This window comes from Nycticebus coucang, chromosome 1 (assembly GCF_027406575.1).
Source record: "Nycticebus coucang isolate mNycCou1 chromosome 1, mNycCou1.pri, whole genome shotgun sequence".
NCBI lineage: Eukaryota > Metazoa > Chordata > Mammalia > Primates > Lorisidae > Nycticebus > Nycticebus coucang.
The window spans coordinates 139,136,634-139,144,097 of NC_069780.1; positions in this window are offsets into that span (position 1 = coordinate 139,136,634).

Here is a 7,464-nt window from a genome sequence, read left to right on the forward strand (position 1 = left end):
TTGGTAGAAAGAGCTCTCATATTTCTTATTGACTCAAGATAGGTTTGGTATGGTTGCTTGGCCCTGAAGCCTATCCGCCCAACAACTGCAGGAGATCCAGAGATACACAGCCATCTATCAAATCTGACAGGGCTGCCTCCTCCAGTGGCTGTGCTGTTTATGAAATGAGTCACTTTCATAGCAAATCCAAAAGCAAACTTGTGCTGGATTTGATAGATGCATCCCACTTCATTCTTCCCATTCTCTCCCTTTGTATGCCTGCCCAGCATCTGACTAGCAGCCTGGGGTTGCCAAAGTGGGGCTGACAAACAAAGAGGGGGGTTCTTTATTTTGGACAAATCATTGCATTTGGTTTCCTACATTTAGAGTAATTCAATGAGCATTTGTTTTCTCTTTTCTCAGTAGAGGTAAGTGGAGAGGGTAAAACAAGTGGGTGAGAGTAAGTGGTTGCCACATGTGTACCATGAGAAAAAGATCCCATTATTATTCCACTTATTGGCCACATGAAAAGGTGTCTAAAATCTTTTTTTATAGCCCTGCTTTCCCAAAAGAGGTCAAGCTTTGCTCCTTTCTGAACAGTAACAGCAAAATGGAAGTCACTAAAGATGAGTCTTTTATTGATTGCATGACTCCAAGAAGAAATGAAAAGCAAAGGTTAACTTAAGAAAAAGTCAAGGTTTGGGGTAAAAAAAAAAATCAATCTAGTTCAGTCTCACAAGTAGACAAAGTAGGACTACAAATGGAATTTGAGTAACTCTAAAGAATTCAGTCCTTACAACATTTTTGTTGACAAAAATGTGTTTGGAATAGGGTCACACTTGACCATCTTCATACCAAGTAGCCAATGGGCTAACAATGTATCAGGGGCTGAGCTCTGAATGATTTGAGAGAACTGATATGCAGGACATGGGTGCTTAAAGGATAAAGGCAACCAAGGGAGAGGAGAGGGCCTAGATTGTATTCAAGGGAGCATTTATTAAATACCTATTGTTTGCCAGTCACTGTGCAGACACAATCTGTGACTCCTTGCAGGTCATCTGGTGGGAGACACAGATATCTACCCAGGCAATCATATGAAATATTATAAACACTAAGATAGAAGATTATTTGATGGTATTAAATGCATCTTATGTAGGATATTACAAAGTCATCCCCTGGGAAAAAAAATAGCTATACCTAAAGAGCCTGTGCAGTTCCTTAAGACATCTAAATAGGTCAGATATAAACATCTTTTGGTGCAGGAGACAGAGAACAGAAGATGGCTCTAGGGAGTTAGGGAGGGTCCTGGGAGAAATTGCGAGAAAAGTAAAAGATGAAAAGAAAAGATAAAACCAAAAGACTCATGCTTGACTAGGTAAGGATTTAAAATTTTGGTAGAGAAAAATCCATAAACAAAGTCAAAAGTTAGAAAAAATAGAGCACGTTGAGAGCAACCTTCCTTTATATATAAAGAGCATTTTCAAAAGAGGAAACATGACTGCCTTATAAACTTACAGATAGATGCTTAACATCACTCACAATTAAACAAAGGCAAATCAACACAGAAGGAAGCAGGAGAGAGGTCTGCCTGTTTTTGGCCTTGCTGGAAAGGGAAAGGGACATAGAGAAGAAAGACTGAGTCAGCAAAGAGAGGAGCAGTTTAGCTCCAAGTGATCTTAACTGATTACTCACTGGGATTATGGCTTACATTCCAATTTCACTACTATTCTAGAAATAAATAGTGTGATGCTCATCACTTATTTGGAAAACTCAGTTTCCTTTTGCTTCTGGTCATGGTCATGTGAAAGACTGGTGGGGAGGGGTAGAGTTCCTCCTTACCAGGGCAGGTGCTCAGGGGGTGTCTGTAAACTGGGTGTTTCTAGAACATCTTGTGTTCTAATAGAACACTCTACTAGATAGCCCCGAGAATCCTAAGCCTTCCAGTTTGGAGAAGATTATTCTGCCCAGCCTGGTTTTCCAAGTCCACGAGAAGTGATCATATCCAGTTGAGAATTTTTATTCTGTTGTGATTTTTGTCTTTAAAGTGGCCATCTGGGATTGCAATATCTTCTATTATTCCTGTTATGGGCTGAAGGGCTGAATTTTGTCTCCAGATCCATATGTTAAAGTTTTAACTCCTAGTACCTCCGAAGGTGACTTTACTTGGAGATAGGGTCTTTGTAGAGTCAATGAAGTTAAAGTGAGGTCATTAGAGTAGGCCTGAATCCAATAGCACTGTTGTCCTCATAAGATGGAGAATCTGAAGACAAACAGGAATAAGGGAGAACTCCACGTGAACATGAAGATAGCCATCTATGAGCCAAGGAGAGAGGCCTGGAACAGATCCTTTCCTCACAGCCTTTCGAAGGAGCCAACCCTGCCAATACCTTGATTTTGGTCTTACAACCTCCGGAACTATGAGACAATTATCTAAGTCACCTAAATCTGTGCCAGCCCCAGCAAACTAATTCAATTCTCACATTATCTCTAAGTTTAGAGTGAAATAATTTTTAAAATTCTTTTTTTTTTTTTTTCAGACAGTATCTTGCTGTGTTGACTGGGCTAGCGTGCCATGGTCTCAGCATAACTCATGGCAATTTCAAACTCCTGGGCTCAAGCAATCCTTCTGCCTCAGCCTCCCACCTTGCTGGGACTACAGGTGTGCACTGCAACACCCAGCTAATTTTTTCTATCTTTTATAGAGACCAGGTCTCCCTCTCTTGCTCAGGTTGGTCTCAAACTCATAACCTTGAGTGACTCTCCTGCCTTTGCCTCCTAGAATGTTAGTATTACATGTGTGAGCCACTGCACTCGGTCTTAATTTTTAAATTCTAAATGAAAAAAAATATAGCCTATGAAAATTTTTTTAGATGTAGAAGTGACAGAGAGGTGAAAAAGAAGGAAGAGGAACATTTGAGCATTTAACTAGTATTTGCAGAGCATAGGCATCCCTCTGTGTGTCAGGCAGCACAGTGGTGCTACAAATATAATGGCTAATAAAAGAAGATGGTTAAATCAACCTGAACCCAGACAACTGTAAGAGTTGAGTGCTGTCTGTGACCAGCGTATGCACAGCTTCCTGTGAAGCAGAGGTGAAGACCTTGAACCTATTCTTGGGATCTGGAAACACTTCCTTGACTGGAAGTGACATCAGAGCTCAAATTGGAATAATGAACTGGAATTAGCCGATGAAAGGGCTGGAAAATCCTTGAAGAAAGTGAGGGCAGCATTTCTAAGCAAAAGCAACAAACAGCCAGGCTGTGAGCTTCACATATAATGAGGGAAGGAAACTTGCCTTACACTTTGGAGCTGAGGAAGTGGCCCCAGACTCATAAGGGAACCAAGCAAAGCAGATAGAGCTGGTCAAATGGAAAAATAAAAATTCTCAGCAGCAATTTCTGTTTGGGTAGCCTGTAGGTGTGGAGTTGACCTTGACATTGTAGGTCAATGTAGGAGGAATAATACTGGCTGCCTAAAGCAGCACACCAGGCATGCTACCCCATCTTCCTGACTCGGTGTTCTCATGCCATGCTTTCACAGTCTGATCTGGGAGCTTCTAAAAATGTTTTGTACAGAGCCAGACTTTGTGAGGGGGCCAACTAACAGAGAAAACTCCACAGAGTTGGTGGAAGGGTTGTTGGGGCTTGTCCCCTGATGGGAAGGGCCACTCCCTCCTTTTCCAAACCCTTCCAAGAACCTGAAAACTGAAAGGGCCTTTTATGTTTCTGATAAATAGTCTGGCAAATATTTTGAGTTTTGGAATCATATCCTACCTGACTCGCCTTCCACTAATCCCCTCTCCCCCCCATCTAAATATGTTGTGTCTCCTGGCAACACAGCCTTAGGAATGAATCGTGTCTCTGAAAGGTTAACGTTCTAAAGGTCGTTTCTGGGTCCTCGTCCTGGTTTTGCCTTTAACTAGTTCTGTGACTGAAAAAAAAAAAATGTTTCCTTCTGAGTCTGTTTCTGAGAGTGCAAATCCAGGGCAGGGACAGGGGTTTGATGAGGTGGGGTCATGAGCAAGGCTGCTAAGAACCCTCCCAACTTCAAGGCTGGGCTTCTATTCTTCTTTCTCTATCCAAAGGCACTTTCATTCATCCCCACCGATCCTTGTCACTGTAAAGGAAGCTGCCTTTGGCATGTGCAGTATTCATGTGGCTGCTGGGTTGTCATTAGCATGAGCTGTGAGGACGGAAAACGTGAGCCAGCAGAATCTAAATTCTCCCTCTGCTCTCTACCTGTCATCATCATTGATGTCAACCTCCGCCTCTACCACGCTCCCACCCCTTCACTCACAAATTCATCCCCAAACTTTTGCCTACAGGGGGATTCAAGACTCATTTCTTTAATGGTCTGAATTGCGCTGGGTCAAGACTTTTAACTGTGTATTTAATTAGTCATCTGTATGCATGTAACTTGAAGGCATTCAGCTGTGCCTTTTCATAGGATTAATAAAGTGGGCTGTAAATCACCTATGCAGCCTGTAAAAGTATTTATAGCAGCTTTTCTCTCCCTTTGCCGGTACAGAAGCTTTGTTTGAACTAGCTGAGGTTTGCATGGGGATAGTTATACCTAGTTCTAGGAAGAAAGCATTAAAAGTCCCTTCCTGGCAAACTGCAACCCATGATTAGGCAAGGCAAAATGTGCTGAAATGTTAAACTCCGGCAAGGACGTTCCAAGGCATTATTGCCAACAGCAAGCCTTCTGTATTAATGACAATCAAGATACAAAAAAGCCAGTCAACTGCAAGCACAAAAGTTAAGCTGAACTTGAGAAATATGACCAGAGCTGGAATTCCATGGCTTCTTGACTTCTATAAACCTTAACATGTTTTGGCAAGCCCTTCTCCAAGCTCATACATTTGCACTGGCCAAACACCTTTTGGAACCATCTTAGCCAATTCCATAGAATCACTGAGTCTGCAAAGGAATAAATGACCTTTTGTCTGATAGACATTCAGAGCTTTTTTTTTTTTTTTTTTTTTTTTTTTTTGGGTAAAGCAAACAGCTACCAGAACCCTTTTCGTGTGTATTATCAGGAGGCTCATTTCTCACACCCTTTCTCCAGCCTGTCAAAGAAAAGATCTCAGTTCTTACAAGAGAACGAAACCCAAATCATCTGCCCAACATCATTCCTTTACAAGACCTGCCTGGCTTGAATTCTTCTTCTACCCAAATATGACAGAAAGCAGCATTGATTAGGATCCTGTGACAGAAGTTGACAGTCAGTTAAACACAGACATACTTTACTTACCTACCATTTGTGGACTAACTCTGGGCAGCTATAGTCATAGATGTCTGTTTCACATGCGTATGTTCCACAACATTTTGACTTTAGAAGAACTTGCCTGTCTAATAATCAGCAACTACTCGCCTTAAAGGAAAAAAGGAAACAGGAAATGTTAAAGAGATCACACCACCTCATGAAGAATAATCTGTATGGGATCAGGTTCTTCAGACAAAGGACAAGCTGCTGTTTGCTTGGGGCCAGGACTTCCCTCAGGAGGGGATGGTTTGCTCATTTCTCTGGCTATCATAAAGCACTTGGTCACTTGAGTTGGCTCCTAAATTATCCACCAATTAATCAAGGGGAGACTGACTATTGCTTAGAGTCCTGGGGTGTAGCTTGTGTTTACATTTGTCCAAGGACAGAGTGTGGTGGAGCAGCTTTGTTAATGGAAGGGAGTAAAAGAAGTTCTTCTCCCTGAAAACTGCCCCAAAGAGTTGGGTGCTGTGGGAATTCAGAAAGAGTTGGGTGCTGTGGGAATTCAGAAGGAGTTGGGTGCTGTGGGAATTCAGGAAGAGTTGGGTGCTGTGGGAATTCAAGATGCCAACTTTGTGAAATTTTTCCAACCTTGGAGATTGGCTTGAAGGGCTTTAAATGCTTTGAGAACTGAAGTAACGATGCTTTCTACTCTGCCAGCTGTTTTGTTTTTCTTTCTTCCTCATTTTCTCCATCCTGCTCTTCCTCCTTTGTTTCCTCCCTTTTTCTCTAATGTTCGGAAAAGATTTTGGGGGAAAATATCATCTCAACATCTGACTTCAAAATAACGGATTCAGGACTGGATCAGTATCTATTAAGGTGGGAAATGCTCTGCAAAATAAAATGTATCAAAGAAATCTAGCTATTCCTTCAGGTATAATTACCTTAGTTTGAACTTATTTGTCTTCAAATGATAGAGCATTTTATGCTTCCAGAAAAGGCATACTTTATTATTTGCTATAATTTATAGTTATAAAACTATTCTCCTTTTTTTGGTTTCTCTCTTAGGGTCAACAAAGAATAGAAAACCTTTTGTAGTTGAGATTGGGAACTTAGCTTTATAATTATCTATTATTGAATTTTCTTTGGTAGCTACTGATTTTTAACAAATTTATCGAGGTATAATTTATATAATGAAATCTATCACTTTAAGTGTGCAATTCAATGATTTTTTCATAAGTTTACTGAGTTGTGCAACCTCTCAATAATCCAGTTTTAAAATATTTCATCACTCCAATAAAATCTCTCACACCCTATCCTTTCACAGGATAATTCCTGTTCATATCCGCAGCCCCAGGCAACTACTAATCTACTTTCTGTTTTTGTAGACTTGCTTTTTCTGGATATTTTATATAAATGGGATCATTCAATATGTAGTCTTTTGTGTTACTATTTTCATTTAAAATAACAAGTTTGAATTTTATTAATATTGTAGCATGTATCAGTAATTCTTTTTTTTTTTTACTGAGAGTGTTCTGTTATATCTATATACCACATTTTACCAGCTCACCAGTTTATGAACCTTGGACTGCGTCCATTTTCAGGCTATTATGAATAGTTCTGCTATGAACATTTGTGTGCAAATCTTTCTGCAGACATATGTTGTCATTGCTCTTGCTCATATGATAAATTTATGTTTAACATTTAAGAAACTGTCGAACTTTTCTCCAAAGTGTCTACACCATTTTACAGTCTCACCAGCACTCTGTTAAGGTTTCTATTTCTCCATATTGAGAGCAACACTAGCTATTGTGTGTCTTTTGGTTACAGCAATTCTAGAGGGTATGTTTTAATATCTCTGATGGTTTTGCATTTCCCTAACAATTAATGATGTGGACCATCTTTCTGCTTTTTAGGCACTCAGATATCTTCTTTGGCAAAATGCTTATTTGGTTCATTGGTCTATTTTTTAATTGGGTTGCCTTATTATTAAACTGTAAAAATTAATTTTGTAAATTCAGGATACAGTTCCTTTATCAGGCAAGTAAATTGCAAGAAATTTCATCCAATCTGAGGCTTGCTTTTTCATTTTTAAATGTGTTTGAAGTGGGAAGTTTTGAATTCTGATGAAGTCCAATTTATTAGTTCTTTCCTTTTTGTGGTTCATACCTCTTGTGTTATATTGACTGAGGATATCTTTGCTTAACCCAAGTTCTTGAAGATTTTCTCCTCTTTTATTTTGAAATTTTAGCTTTTACATTTAGGTCCTTTATTCATTTCAAG